The sequence below is a fragment of the Saccopteryx leptura genome, chromosome 3, assembly GCF_036850995.1.
Source record: "Saccopteryx leptura isolate mSacLep1 chromosome 3, mSacLep1_pri_phased_curated, whole genome shotgun sequence".
Lineage (NCBI taxonomy): Eukaryota > Metazoa > Chordata > Mammalia > Chiroptera > Emballonuridae > Saccopteryx > Saccopteryx leptura.
In genome coordinates this window covers 252,921,246-252,936,648 of record NC_089505.1, presented here as the reverse complement: position 1 = coordinate 252,936,648, position 15,403 = coordinate 252,921,246, and the positions used below count along the sequence as shown (strand labels likewise).

The window sequence follows — 15,403 nt, the reverse complement described above, 5'->3', positions numbered from 1 at the left end:
CCAGTGACCTTGGGGCCAAGCTGGTGAGCTTTTGCTCAAACCAGATGAGCCCACGCTCAAGCTGTCGACCTCGGGGTCTCGAACCTGGGTCCTTGGCATCCCAGTCCAATGCTCTATCCACTGTGCCACCGCCTGGTCAGGCTATACCTATTTTTTTTTTTGTCAGATTGGCAAAAAATATATTTTTTTGGTGTGCTGCAGAATTTTAGTATTCATCTGTGTGCACTAGGAGATGACAAAGGTTGAAAATTGCTGCTCTACACTGTCCCCTTTTAGAAGCTTCAGAATGCCTGTGGAAGGCCCCAGTTTAGGGACATTTTTTCTTTTATTCCTTTTATTTTTTATTTTTATTTTTTTGCAGAAGTTGTTCTGTCTGGTACAACCTCAGAGGCAACTGAATGAACTGGAGGTCATCCAGGGGCATCCGAGCTCATGGCCAATCTAGAAGCAGCTTGGAGTGAAAGCACTGACCAGCACAAACACCCTCCATTAAATAGTGATCATCTCTCTGGGGCTTTAAAGAGACACAGACAGAGGGGGTCCTGGCAGTAGTAAAAGTAGAGATAGAGAGCTATAGTAATTGAACTACCATAATGAGTACCCAAGAATTTTATTAGTCATCAGAAACTCTCTGGATGTCATTCTCTCCTCCAGCAGGTGAGCTTTCCTGACAGTTGGGGGAGTAGAGGAGTAGAAAGTACAATAGGAGATGTTTCTCTTTTCTCTCCTCCTCTCTTCCAACCTCCCCCCCCCCACACACACACACACACTCCTCCTTCCTTTCCCTTGTTCTCCTCCTCCTCCTTCTTTCTCTTCTCTCTCTCTCTTTTTTGGGGGCCCACCCAGCATGTGAATAACCTCCCTATTTGAGGGGATCCCTCATTGTATGAGCCCTGGCAGAAGGCAGGGCCACAGTTTCCACTGTGGAAGCTGAGAGAGTCAGGTACTTTTGTCCCCACCTCCTGGAAGCTGGAACTTGGGCACATGACAATCCTGCTACTGAATCAGACATTCAGAGTCAGTTGAGAAATAATTTACTTCAGCATCAAATGCCATCAGGGGCAGCACATAGTAAGCAATAGCCTCGGTGCCAACAGCAGTGTGCAGGCCCAGTTGTCCCTGTGGTGAGAACAACAGCAAATCTATAGAAACATGGAAAGAGTATGTTTCTTTCCATACTTAGTGCACTAGTTAATCTATTGCTGTGAAACAAATTACTCCACAACATAGCAGCCTAAAGGAACAAATATTTATCATGCTGCAGTTTCTGTGCTCTAGGAACCCACACACCACTCAGCTGGGTCTGATCTCAGGAGGCTGCAGTCAAGGTGTCAATAGGCTTGTACTCTCACGTGAAGGCTGGTCTTGAAAAAGATCTGCTTCCCAGCTCACTCATGTGGTTGTTGGCAGGATTCAGCTCCTTACAACCTGTTGGACTGAGGGTCTCAGTTCCTCACTTACTATTGGCCTGAGGCCTCCCTTAATTCCTTAGCACATGGGCCTCTTTTCCAGGGGCCAATTCACAAAACTCTAACCAGCTTTCATCTGAGCCAGTGAGAAGGAGTGTCCAAGGTGAAAGTCACAGTCTTTTTATAACCCAGTCACAGAAGTGACATCTCATCACTATTGTCCCAGTAGAACCCGAGCTCTACATAAATCAGGCGTCCCGGAATCTACTTCCCCATGCAATGGGACGCTCCTGCTTAACAGCAGGGTTGGCATACTCTTCGAGACTACTCTTGAGACGGATTCTACTTATTGGTACTGAGACCAATTGCCACCAGAGGAAAGACACGACTGACACACAAGTTAGTTGCAAGAATTGCACAGGCAATTTATTACTCACAGATCCTATAGCATGCCTGGGTGCAGCTTAAGGGGGTCCCGTGAGTGTGCTCCTCTTGGCTGTCCTTGGTCAGAGCAGTGTGGAGACGATCCATGTTCAACATTGGAGTCTGGACAATTGACTGCAGCTGGGGCCCCCTCAGCTTAAGTACCTTTTCTGGCATACACCTTCTAACAGGTGTTAATCTACAGATTATCACATCAAGCTACTTTTAGGGAGTTTCTCCCCCCAGGGAGTTCTTTTTTATCTGTATAATTTCACACACGCACTAGCTGGGCCTTGCGCAAAAGGCATATTCTTGCCTATCATATCTGTACACACTAAATTAGTTCCCACCCAGAGGATATAGCCTTATTCGCTTTCCTTGATGGCTTTTAATACTATATACTAACTTATTATATCTTCTATATCAGTGGTCCCCAACCCCTGGGCCATTTGGTACCAGTCCGCAGAGAAAGAATAAATAACTTACATTATTTCCATTTTATTTATATTTAAGTCTGAACGATTTTTTTATTTTTTAAAAATGACCAGATTCCCTCTGTTACATCCGTCTAAGACTCACTCTTGACGTTTGTCTCGGTCACGTGATAGATTTATCCGTCCCACCCTAAAGGCCGGTCTGTGAAAATATTTTCTGACATTAAACCGGTCCATGGCCCAAAAAAGGTTGGGGACCACTGTTCTATATTTTTCTATATTTCTATATATTTAATACTATAACATTGTATTACTATAACACTTCTGCCATGTGCTATTTGCTAGAATTCAGCCACTAAATCTAGTTTATACTCAAGGCAAGAAACTACACAGGCTGTGAATTCCAGGAAGAAAGGGCAGGATTCATTAAGGGCTATTTTAGATGCTTCCAAGTTCAGACTCATTGTTAACATTTTACCATATTTTCTGTACTCCATATATCTGTAGATATGGCTACAGATATATATATATGGATAGGAATGCATAGATAGATATCTGTATATAGTATCTATCTATGGACATACCTACCTACTATATCTATCTCTGTGTAGATTTATGTTTTGGTTAAAGAACAAAAAAATAAGTTACAGACATCACGACATTTCACCTCTAATTACTTCAGCATGCACCTCCTAAGAATAAGGACATTTTCCTACATAACCACAATGTTATCACACTAGCGCGGGGTCGCTGGCTTGAGCATGGGATCATAGACATGACCCCATGGTCGCTGGCTGGAGCCCAAGGTTGCTGGCTTGAGCAAGGGGTCACTGGCTCTGCTGTAGTCCCCCGGTCAAGGCACATATGAGAAAGCAATCATTAAACAACTAAGGAGTTGCAACAAAGAATTGATGCTTCTTATCTCTCTCCCTTCCTACCTGTCTGTCTGCCCCTCTCTCTGTCTCTGTCACAAAAAAAAAAAAAAAAAAAAAGGGATATATGCAATGAAATCTGTGAAACAATCATTAGTTCCAGGAAAACAAAAAGTTGTAAGAGAAAAAAAATATAACCATAGGATAGAACTTGGCCCAGCAGTAAAAAACATTCAAAGTCATAATGACTGACTTAAATTATGAAAATTGTAATACAGCAAATATAAGATAGATAAGAGAAAATGGGAAAGAGGCCATAATAAGACTAAATCTTCATTTAACATACCACAAGTCAGCATATCAAGTCACAAATTCTTAAGTCAGTGACATTATCTAAAAATATGAAAATAGAGAAAGCTAAAACATTAAAAGAAAAAGCCTCTAATGAAGGACACTAAGGGGGATGAATGGACAGTAGAATCCTGTCTTGTGAGTCTTTTAGTTCTACGTGATTTTTAAAAAAAGAATATGTGCACATATCACTTTAACAACATATAAAAATGTAATTATAAAAAAATTAATTGCAATGCCAGCTGGGAGACAGCAGTCTGAGAGTATCACTGTCCTGATGGATGAAGTGTGCGCTCTCAACCAGGGACCAACACAGTTCTTGCACAGCAGAATGCAGATGTCTGTGTACCAGCTGATGAAAGCGGGTTTGGCACCTCTCAAATTATATATACCTGATGATTCTTCTTCAAAATTTATGCTTCCTTTTTCCTCAGATCAGCTGATTTAGATATTTAAGTGCAGTACTTTCACTAGAGCCTATAATAGTGGTTCCCATTGACTGACAACTGAGATTGATGGGATCTTTTTGCGCCACTGGAGGTTACAGTGTTGGCTGGTGACTAATCCTGACTCTCATGGGGAGAGAGGCAGATAACTTGTCTGTCCCTCTCAGAGTATGTCTAGCATCCAGGAGGTCTCCTCCGGCACCTCATCACCGCTATGGCAGAGATACAAGCTAATGAAAAACTACTGTGCCACACACAGACAGGCAGACTCCCCAAGAATGAAGATTTGGCTAACCCCACCAGATGAAGAATTCTGGCCAGCTTGAAGGGAAGGGGAACTGAAATGGGTAGTAGAAAAGGGAAATCATAAATGCCAATGCAGATTCATTACCAGTTGCAAAAATGAGGATTGCAGTCTCTACTGTAATTTCCTTTCTTGCTGTATCATATATAGTTTTTAGCCATTGCCCTCTTTTCCATCACCCTTCTTTTTGCTATTATATTAGAGCTAACTTTAAAATTTAGTTTACATTTTACAATATTGAGATAGGATGATGATGAATCTTAGAAGATTTGGACTTGGGGCCAAATACAATAACTGATGGAACTTTGAGGTGTCCTCCTTTGGGGAGGAGATGAGTACATTTTTATTGTTGTTGCATTGTCTTAGATGGGAGCATATTTATTCCAAATTGAGAGCATGAAACAAAGCATGTCTGTGGATGCTGGGTATTCCTCTGCCTAAGAGATGGACTATAGCAGAGCTGCTTTTGCCTACGCAGCATCTGAACATCCTTTGAAATCAGGCAAAGCCTGCCCCACTCTGAGTCTTGGACCCCTCCTCTCACACTAGAAGCCAATGAGTTCGGTAGTAGCCATACCAGAAACCAGAACTCTCCTTGCCTATTACCAGCTGGAATACAGGTACATGACCTAGACTAGGCCAAATCAGTGATCCTGCCCAAACCTTGAATCTTGAGCGAATACTTAGTATCACATAAGAGTTGGGATGGGGGGAGGTAGAAGAGGGTAAATGTGGGACAAATGGTGATGGAAGGAGACCTGACTTGGGGTGGTGAACACACAATACAGTATACAGATGATATATTATTGAATTGTACACCTGAAACCTATATAACTTTATTAATCGATGTCACCGAATAAATTCAATTTTTAAAAATCACATAAGAGTTGAAAAATAATTCATGGCAACACCAAAAGTGCAGGCATGCACCCTAATCAGAGTACTTGGGCAGCATGGCCTTCACTGATTATTGTTGCCTGCCCTTCTTGGGTTTCTACCATTTCCAGATCTGGTTCTCCAGCTTTTCTGGTATAAGGACTATAAACACACACAGCTCCAAGCTTACTTTGCCCAACCTTAGAGACACCAGAGGAAAAGAATGAGCCTTTCCCAACCTCATCTCTAAAATTCCAGACAAGGGCTTGGACCATCTCACTTCAGGTGAGTCACATCTATGAGGACAGGAGGAGGGAGACTCGAGTTGGCCACACCTGGGCTTCATGCCTCTCTCTCCCCACCCTTCCTGTCCTGGGAGGCCAGGGAAGTGTGATGCCCTTCAGAACCATCTAATCCTGGAGATCTCAAGCAATTTCTCAAAGGAAAGATTGTCAGGCAAAAACAAAAGATGCTTACAACAAAAAATTACAGAATGTCAGAGCTAAAAGGACTCTCAGGAGTTGTCCATCTTATCCCCTCTTACAGGTGAGGAGACATACAGGGTAGAAAATGCTAAAGGCCATAGGAAAGGTACACATCAAGTGCTGCAGAGTTCAAAGGAGGGAGACTATATATCTGATTGAGATCAGGGTGGGCATAATGAAGGTGATGGGACTTGACATAGGATCAGACACATCATGTCAGAACTGTGTGTTTTTTTTGTTTTTGTTTTTGCTAACTTCAGAATTACTTTTCTGCTCATAGTCCGCTCATGTCAAATTCCACCACACATGCCTGACCAGGCACAGTGGATAGAGCGTCAGGCTAGGACGCAGAGAACCCAGGTTCAAAACCCCAAGGTCACCAGCTTTAGCACTGGCTCACCAGCTTGAGCACAGGGTCACTGGCTTGAGCTTGGGATCATTGATATGACCTCATGGTTGCTGCCTTGAGTCCAAAGGTCACTGGCTTGAAGCCCAAGGTCTCTGGCTTGAACCCAAGGTCACTGGCTTGAGCAAGGGGTTACTGGATCAACTGGAGCACCCTGGTCAAGGCACATATGAGAAGCAATCAATGAACAACTAAAGTGCCACAACCATGAGTTGATGCTTCTCATCTCTCTCCCTTTCTGTCTGTCCCTGTGTGCACCACCCCCCTTAAAAAGAATTCCACCACCCACAAGTTCCTTGGCCTTTTGAAATCTTATTTCTTTGGCCTTGATTTTTTTTCTCTCATGTTCCCTTCCCTTGGATTTGGTGCTCCTGTTCTCCATTTGACCTGGTTGCCTGCTCTGTCCAGCTGTGAGTCTTGACTGAGAAAGACCTAAGTGTAAGTGTCAGCCTGTGGAATTAGGTTTTCTGTATATTCAGAGAAGACCAAGGGTTACAAACACAAATGCCTTCAGATGCCAGGCAAGTAACAAATGTATGAAGTGGTTGGCTGTTACTTAACACACAAATGCAGCTTGTAAGGCTTAAAGTCTTATTTAAAAAAAAAAAAAAAGCAAATAAAACCAGTGTGTTACCCAAACAAAACCGTATGTGGGCTAGTTTCTGCTCTTGCTGTCAACAGTTTGTGACTCCTGGGTGAGACAACGTCTCTAGTTATCATGACAGGTTCAGGAAAACCCAAGTCTTTATCTCCAAAACTGCCTGGAGTTCAGGAGCTCCAAAGCAACGAATATATACACTGGGGTGCAGGCATTTACAGATCTGTTTTGTAAAGTCATGAGGCATTCAATGGAAGCCAGTTTGCTAACAGTGCTGCTGGGAGAAAAGCACTGGGAGAAAGGAGAAACGGGTCTGATACGGGTTCCAGTGTGACCCTTTTACCAACCCCAGCCTGGTGGTAGTTCCTTTACGCCCCAGGATTCCGCTGAGCAGTAAAAGCTCCAGTGTGCCATTGGGCACTGCTGGAGGGGGTGGAGAGGAAGAGGAGGTGGTAGAACGGGATAGGCATAACAGCTTCCCACAGGCTGGTTGCCACTTCCCTTCAGACTCCATCACCGATTTCCCATCAGACCAGGCAACTCAGAAAGCCGCTAAGCAGCTCCCGGCTTATTTACCCACACCCTTCCCAGCCTTTGCCAACCTGCCTAAGTCCCACCATACCTCTGAAGCTGTCTCCAACCACCTAGCCTTGAGAACTCGCCCTCCAACAAGGCAGGAGCATCGTGGCACCTGTTCCGACCTCAGTCACACACCTGCTAGTTTTAGTGAGAATGTAAACAGACGCTCTAAGACGTCGGAACCGCCTCCCTGGCATTGGCGCGCGGGAAATACAGCCCTGCGCTCTGAGCAAAATGAATGTATAAGCGAATGACTGAGGGCGCGGCCTAAACTCATGATAAGAACGGTGCACGGCACCCACCCCTCCGCGTCGCGACAGACGACGCGTCCTAGCACGACCCCGCTGCTCTGGAAACAGTGAACCGCGAGCGCAAAAAACGAGGGAGGGAGCGCGAGGCGAAGGCCAAAAGAAGATCCGACCTCCCATGCGCCTGGACCACACAAGGGGCGGGCTCTTCTTGCAGGAGCGGATCGCGCATTGGTCGACCTTCTCAACTGAGGCCTGGGATTGGTCGCGCCTCTCCAAATGCGTCCTCCGCGCGGAGGCGGGACGGGCACGAAGGGCGTGGTCGGCGCGCGGTGCGCCCTAGAGGTTTGAGCTCCCGGGTCAGGGCCGCGGTCTGCACCTGGGACCAAGCCTCGGGGTAGCTGCATGGGGCTGTTGGGGTCGCGGGTGCTGCCACAGGCCGGGTTTGGGTATCCGAAGCGTTTGAATCGCGGTGAGTAATGACCGGCGCGCGCGTTTCGGAGGGTTCGCGGCTCTGGACGCGGCGGCCCAAGCAGTCCCCGCCCGCACGGCCCGGCCCCCAGTGCTGTGCGGTCTCTCCGGGTTTGCGAGGCCGGGCTGGTCACTCGGTGTCGTATCCGCCACCTGGAAGGGCACAAAGGCTTTCGGGGAGTGGATGCCTCGTGCCCTCGCCTCCATTTTGTAGACGGGACGGGGTCCGTGTTGCAGCCAGGGTCTGGGGCGCGGAGGCGGGAGGCTGGGATTGGGAAAGGCGAGGCGGAGCGGAGGGGGCGCGCGTGGCCCTGCATCCTCGCAGCTGCGCAGCCGTTGGGCCTCTGCCTCGCGGGGGAACTCACTTTCCCTCAGGGCCTCGCCCCAGGAGTGACCTGTTTATTCTGTGCCGCGCCGGGGCCCAGATGCCCCGTGAGTAAGGGACCAGACGCCGGCTAACATGGATACCCTGTCTCTTCAGCTTGGGGTTGTTCCCACTGGAAAGATGGAGACGAATGATGTCCTTTTGTCGCCTTGATCGCAGCTGTTAACGGCTGCCGAGGGAAAACGCAATATATCGCACTCGTACGCTTCGAGGGGCCACCCTTTCTGTCATCACTAGAACAGCGCTAAGCACCCCAGGGGACAGGTCCAAAACCAGTTACAGGCCCTTTGTAACTACTAGGTTGAGTTCGGTGTATTGTTTGTAATAAAAATGAGCGGAAACCTGCCAGACCACATTGGTCCTCACTGGGAATTAAGGGAGTGGGAGGAGGCAGCCCGAAAATAGCTAGCATTCATAAATACCCTAACAGTTCCTAGATTGGGGGTGTGAAGAATGTTGTTGAAAATGCATAGCAAAGTGTGTCAAGAAATCAAGTAGTCTCAGGCTTGGTTAAGAGGTCACAACTTTTCATTCCTGTTTCTTCCACCATTTGGATTAATCAGTTCTGAGCCACCCAGAACAGAAAAGAGTAAAGAACTTGGTTTTACCTCTTTGGGAAAGCTTTTTCAAGCTTTTCTTCCTCCCCACATCTAGTAGTCACTCCCTCCTCTAGGCTGCCTTCTGTTACTGTATTGTGGTTTCCCTAGCCCCTAGCACAATGCTTGGAACATAGAAGGCACTCAGTGACTGGAAGAAACCAAAAGAAAACAAAAAATTAGCAGAGCCAAAAGGTTCACAAAACAATTTACTTTAATTCCTTTAACTTGTTGGACCAATTATTCTTATACTGTAGATCAGGGGTCCCCAAACTTTTTACACAGGGGGCCAGTTCACTGACCGTTGGAGGGCCGGACTATAAAAAAAAAAACTATGAACAAATTCCTATGCACACTGCACATATCTTATTTTAAAGTAAAAAAAACAAAACGGGAACAAATACAATATTTAAAATAAAGAACAAGTAAATCTAAGTCAACAAACTGACCAGTATTTCAATGGGAACTATGCTCCTCTCACTGACCACCAATGAAAGAGGTGCCCCTTCCGGAAGTGCGGAGGGGGCCGGATAAATGGCCTCAGGGGGCCACATGCGCCCCATAGTTTGAGGACCCCTGCTGTGGACAGTTGAGTTCTTGCACCCAACTCAAATCAGATCTAAGCTCTTCCATGTAATTCTAGACAAGTAATTAAACTTCTCTATGTCTCAGTTTCCTCATCTGTAAAATGGGAGTTATAATAGTACCTACTCTGGATTTTGAGGATTAAATAAAATATTTATATGTTTAGCATAGTTCTTGGCACAAGGGAAATGTTCAGTAGCTGTTAGCAGTTGTTAGGATAAAAATAAACACTTAAACAGATTCACTAATACTAAATATCTGTATAGTACTTGACCCTTAAGTATCTGTCTGCCTTTGGTCCTGTTTCTTGATTTTAAAAAATCCCTTAAACCTTTTCAGATCACTCTCCAGTCGACCCCCTCAGTAAAAGTACATACAGGCTTACCTTGTTTCATTGTGCTTCACAGATGTTGGGTTTTATACAAATTTAAGGTAAAACTCTTCAAGCAGAAAAATTATCTCTCATTTTATTGCCATACTCATTTTATTGCCATCGTCTAGACTGAACCTGCAGTATCTCAAGGTATGCTTCTATTCCATAGGAAAGGAACTCTTTATGCTTTTAGCCTCACTACTCATTGATGAAGTGCAAAATAACATATTGGCAAGTGTAATGGTAGTATTGGATACACTGTGGTTTCTTACTCAAAATGAGCAGGAAAAGTAAATCAAATGGGACCTGTTATGACTGACAAAAATATCTTTAGGATGGTTGGTTTAACCAGAGAGAGGCAGAGCTTGTAAAGATGGGCTTGTAGTGGCTTCTCTCCTTATAACAAATCTGTTCTCATGAAGAAACTGGTTCTAGTCTTTAAAGTTATTCATAAACATTGTGAAAAGCGGAAGAAGGCATCCTGTTGGCTCTAGACCTGTTTGCCAGACCTAGGGGTGGCAGATACAACCCCTAGGGGATATTGCCTCACTTCCACCTTTTCCTATACCGTTTTCTGGTTGCAGGAAACAGGCTAAGTTATACATTTCCTTCCAGCTGTAGGTCCCTTTTGCACATCAGTTTCTCTTAAATTATTTGGGAGTTTCCAAAAACAAAACTGCTTCTCACTTGTAATTATCACAGGAGAATTCTGGTCTCTGATTCTGCTTTTACTGTAGCCACAAAGAATCGTGTGTGTGTGTTAGTGACAGACAGAAAGAGGAAGGGAGAGAGATGAAAAGCATCAATTTTTCATTGTGGTACCTTAGTTGATCATTGATTGCTTTCTCATTATGTGCCTTGACCGGGGAGCTACAGCAGAGCAAGTGACCCCTTGCTCAAGCCAGTGACCTTAGGCTCAAGCTGGTAAGCCTCGCTCAAACTAAATGAGCCCGCGCTCAAGCTGGCGACCTTTGAGGTTTCAAACCTGGGCCCTCTGCGTCCCAGTTACATGCTCTATCCACTGCGCCACTTCCTGGTCAGGCTCCACAAAGAATCTTGAATCCTTTCTAGAGAATGCTGTTCTGGGGAATCCCATCCAGCTGTGACATTCTATAATTGGCCAATTAAAAACCTGCCAAAAGATTTGAGCTTTTTCTAGTGTCTTGTTGGGAAGACGTTAAGGACAGGACCGTAAATTTATTTCTGTGCCTGGCATAAGATAGGCACTCAGTGAATACATATAAAGCCATTATATTTCTGTTTCATAGTGCTAAAATGGGCTTTCTAACCTGCTGATTCTAAAACATTGTGCTTACCTGTCATCTGGAGGTCTTGCTAAAGTGCAGTTTCTGATTCCAAGGCAATGGGTGGGGCCTGAGAATCTGTATTTCCAACAAACTATGATGATGTAGATACTGCTGGTCCATAGACTACACTTTGAGTAGAAAGGTACTAACATTAAGTATCTGCGTTTGCTTTCTAGAAGTACTGAAAAACAGATTTTGTTTTCTTATGGGATTAGGATCAAGTCTTAGATTCAGGAGCCCTTTGCCCCTATTAAAATTATTTGAGAAATCATTTAAGATACTTTCAATGTAACAGGATTTTTTTTTTTTTAAAGTGACAGAGAGTCAGAGTGAGGGATAGACAGGGACAGACAGACAGGAACGGAGAAATGAGAAGCATCAATCATCAGTTTTTCGTTGCGCATTGTGACATCTTAGTTGTTCATTGATTGCTTTCTCGTATGTGCCTTGACCACAGGCCCTCAGCAGACCGAGCAACCCCTCGCTTGAGCCAGAGACCTTGGGTCCAAGCCGGTGAGCTTTTTGCTCAAACCAGATGAGCCTGTGCTCAAGCTGGCGACCTCAGGGTCTCGAACCTGGGTCCTCAGCATCCCAGTCCGACGCTCCATCCACTGCGCCACCGCCTGGTCAGGCGTAACAGGATTTTTAATAAAAGTAAGTGAGGCAGATAGGGTAAAAGAAAAGAGGAAGTCAAGGGTAAGATCAATACAAAAAATGAGTGCCTCTTTGTCCCTTTGTCTTACATATTTTACTTGGGTGGGACTGCAGAGCTAGTCTTGAGTTTCCCAGCAGCCTAAGCAAAGAGGAAATTGTTTTGTTTGTTTTTTTTCAAGAGAGAGACAGATGGACATGGACATGGACATGGACAGACAGTAAATGAGAGAGATGAAAAACATCAACTCAGTTGCAGCACCTTAGTTGTTCATTGATGCTTTCTTGTATGTGCCTTGACCGGGGGACTCCAGCCAAACCAGTGACCCCTTGCTCAAGCCAGTGACCATGGGTCATGTCTGTGATCCCACACTCAAGCTGGTGAGTCAGTACTCAAGCCGGTAATCTCAGGATTTCGAACTTGGGTCTTCAGAGTCCAAGGTTGAACAACACTCTATCCACTGTGCCACTGCTTGGTCAGGCAGAAATTGTTTTTTTTAGTCAGCTTTGCCAATAACTAAAAAGTGAAAACTTAAGTGGCTGCTCAGTGAAAACTAGCTGTTTCTCTTACTGAGATCGGAGAATTCTTGTCTCATAAGTTCTCTAAGAGGATGTTTTGGTTTTGGTACTTGAGTGACACTCTTCGTAGTGTCTCTGGAGAAAACCAATAAGATTCTTATCAGTCTTAATATGTGTAACCTGATGGGCTCACAGCAGACTGTCAGTACAATAAGAAAAGAAGTGGTTTGTTGCAGTGAAAAATTGATGCTTCTCACCTCTTTCCCTTCCTGTCTGTCTGTCCTTCTCTATCTCTCTCTGTCTCATTCTCGCTAAAAAAAAAAAAGAGAGAGAGTAGGAGAAAAGAAGTGGCCTGTGGAACTGGTCCAGAGCCAGCTTCTTGGGACAGTAGAAGCGGTTTTTGTTTCAGGGGAACTGTTTTTCTCTCTTGCTCTTTGGTAGGAACTGAGGGTACAGTTGATGGACATGTTCAGTCCTCATCATCCTTGTACCTTGAACTTTGTTGGATGGGAACAATCTACTGACTGCTGAGGAGGCCTGAGAGCTTGAGGTTGAGAGGGGGTAGCCCGGAGCTCAGTCCTAAGTTCCTTATAGATGGGGCAGTTGCATCTCTTTAAAGGCTGCCCACAGACCTTTTATGACAAGTTAGAAGATTCACCCTGCTGTGAGGCTGTCTGGTGGTCCCAGTCATCAGCCAACTGTGAGTGAGTGAATGAGCAAGCAAGCGAGCGAGGCAGGGCAACAGCCTTCCCACCACATTGATCTAGATCAGGGGTAGTCAACCTTTTTATACCTACCGCCCACTTTTGTATCTCTGTTAGTAATAAAATTTTCTAACTGCCCACCGGTTCCACAGTAATGATGATTTATAAAGTAGGGAAGTAACTTTATAAAATTTATAAAGCAGAGTTACAGCAAGTTAAAGCATCTAATAATAATTACTTACCAAGTACTTTATGTTGGATTTTGCTAAGTTTGGCAGAATAAATCTTTATAAAACAACTTACTATAGTTAAATCTATCTTTTTATTTATACTTTGGTTGCTCCACTATCGCCCACCATGAAAGCTGGAACGCCCACTAGTGGGCGGTAGGGACCAGGTTGACTACCACTGATCTAGAGGGACCCAGTGGCTCTTTCTGACTCTAAGCAGAAGGGAGGGAAGCAGCTCTAGCAAAAGAGAGGGGGCTGGTGGTGCCCAAGAACCCTGAGGTTGGCATCAGCTCATTGGACAGACATCTACCCCTCTGTAGCTTTGAGACTGTTCTTTCTTTTCACTTTGTTTTGTTTTCACCTGAAAAGGAAGGGGAACATAGCACTCCTGGTGACCTGCCCTACAGGGAAAGGTGACACCAGTGTGGAGGACTGAGGGGGGTTTTAGGGCTTCTACAGCCAGGAAAGGAACAGGTGGAATGGCAGTTGCTCTTCGCCATTGGCCTCCCATTCTCAAACCTCCAGCTGCAGCATTGCTGGCATCCACTCTGCTCTGGGGCGCAGGCCTGGGCCTCTTGTGACTGCCCCTTTTGTTAGCCTCCCCCACATATGTACCTCTTTCATGCTGCCTCCCACACATAGAAGGGCTTCTGCCTTGAAGCTCCTTTCTCCCATCAATCTAGTTCCCCCAGAAGCCTTCTAGCAACAGTGCTGGCTTCTACCCCACCTGCTCCCCCTTTCCTGTGGGCAGTTTCACATTCTTAGAGAAATAACAGCACTGAGAGATTCTTTGTCTGCTTCTCTGCTCAGATTCTGCCACTGTGTGTGCATGGCATTTGCCACTTATACCTGTGGCCTCCTGCAAAACCAACGAGTGTCAGGGATTTGGTCCCTTAACTGGTAGGACTTGCTGTGTCAAGCACCACCTTGCTCTTGCTGTCTGCATTTGGGTACAGAGTCAGGCCCTTCCCAGACAAATTGGGTATAAATCAGATTGTTTCAAAGGGAGTTCATGATTTAAAGAATCCTGAGAAAGTCCTTATTTATTTATTTATTTTTTGTGAGAGACAGGAAGGGAGAGAGATGAGAAGCGTCAACTCATAGTTGCGGCATTTTTAGCTCATTGATTGCTTCTCATGCGTGCTTTGGCTGGGGGGCTCCAGCTGAGACAGTGACCCCTTGCCCAAGCCAGCAACTTGTCTGTGACCCCGCGCTCAAGCTGGTGAGCCTGTACTCAAGCCAGATGAGCCCACACTCAAGCCAGCAACCTCGGGGTTTCAAACCTGGGTCCTCAGCCTCCCAGGCTGATGCTCAATCCACTGCACCACCACATGGTCAGGCAGGAAAGTCCTTTTTTGATCGGAGGAGGATTGTTCCCCAGTAGATCATTCATATATTTGAATGATTTAGTGAAGAGAGGAACATCAGAACCTCATTTCTCCATCCTAGATAGGAGTACGTGGGAGGAAGTCCCGGCAGCTGTGACAGGACTGCATGAAGGCGGTGCTGCAGATAGCAGGAGCATCAGATGTCCAGGCTTGCGGAGTTAGTGTTACCACATATGTGATGTATGAGCATATTTTTACTGTAGGGTGGGAGTGAGCCAAACAAGCCTGCATCACTCCTAATTATATCTGTGGTAGGTCAAATGGCCTCTGTAAGTCTTGGAAACTAGTGGAGAGTTTTAACAATAAAGTGCAGGTGGTCCCTAGAATATCCTGAAGCTTGTGGTTTCTGTCTTTGTTCAGGTGAGGACAGGCCAGACACGATGTACAGACTTTTTTCAGATGAGACGGTTTGAATTAATTGTTCACTGTCTGTGTTCTGAGGCCTCCAGTCACTCAGTTCAACCTCCTGTTGCTTCCCTGTTAGGAGTCCAGCTGAGACCTCTGCCCACTGTGGAGCTGCTTGACCCCAGGAACACTGTAATATGTATGATCTAAGAGGGAACCCCCACATAGAGTAGTAGGTTGTTTAAAGCTACTAACCTGGGACAGTGTTACTTCAGTGCAGCAAGTCATTTTCATCAGTTGGAGCAGACCATCGAGTGCTTTGAAAAGGAGTAAACTGTCTCATTGGAAGGGTCCAAGCAGAATTCCACGCCTCCACCCATATTCCCAAATTGTCAGAAAAAAAATGTTTAAAATCTAG

At 45.4% G+C, this 15,403-nt stretch overlaps 1 protein-coding gene across 4 annotated transcripts in view; it reads left to right on the top strand.

Annotated features, from left to right (window-relative positions):
• The first annotated feature begins 7,758 nt into the window (after positions 1–7,758).
• CEP68 (centrosomal protein 68) overlaps positions 7,759–15,403 on the top strand; it is a 49,325-nt gene continuing 41,680 nt past the window's right edge. For 3 of the 4 annotated variants that reach the window (XM_066378138.1, XM_066378137.1, XM_066378136.1), the window contains exon 1: positions 7,759–7,903. The gene's annotated coding sequence lies outside the window, so the exon portion shown is untranslated. Of the gene's footprint in view, positions 7,904–11,605; positions 11,803–15,403 lie in introns of all 4 variants that reach the window. The other variant, XM_066378139.1, reaches the window with a different exon arrangement.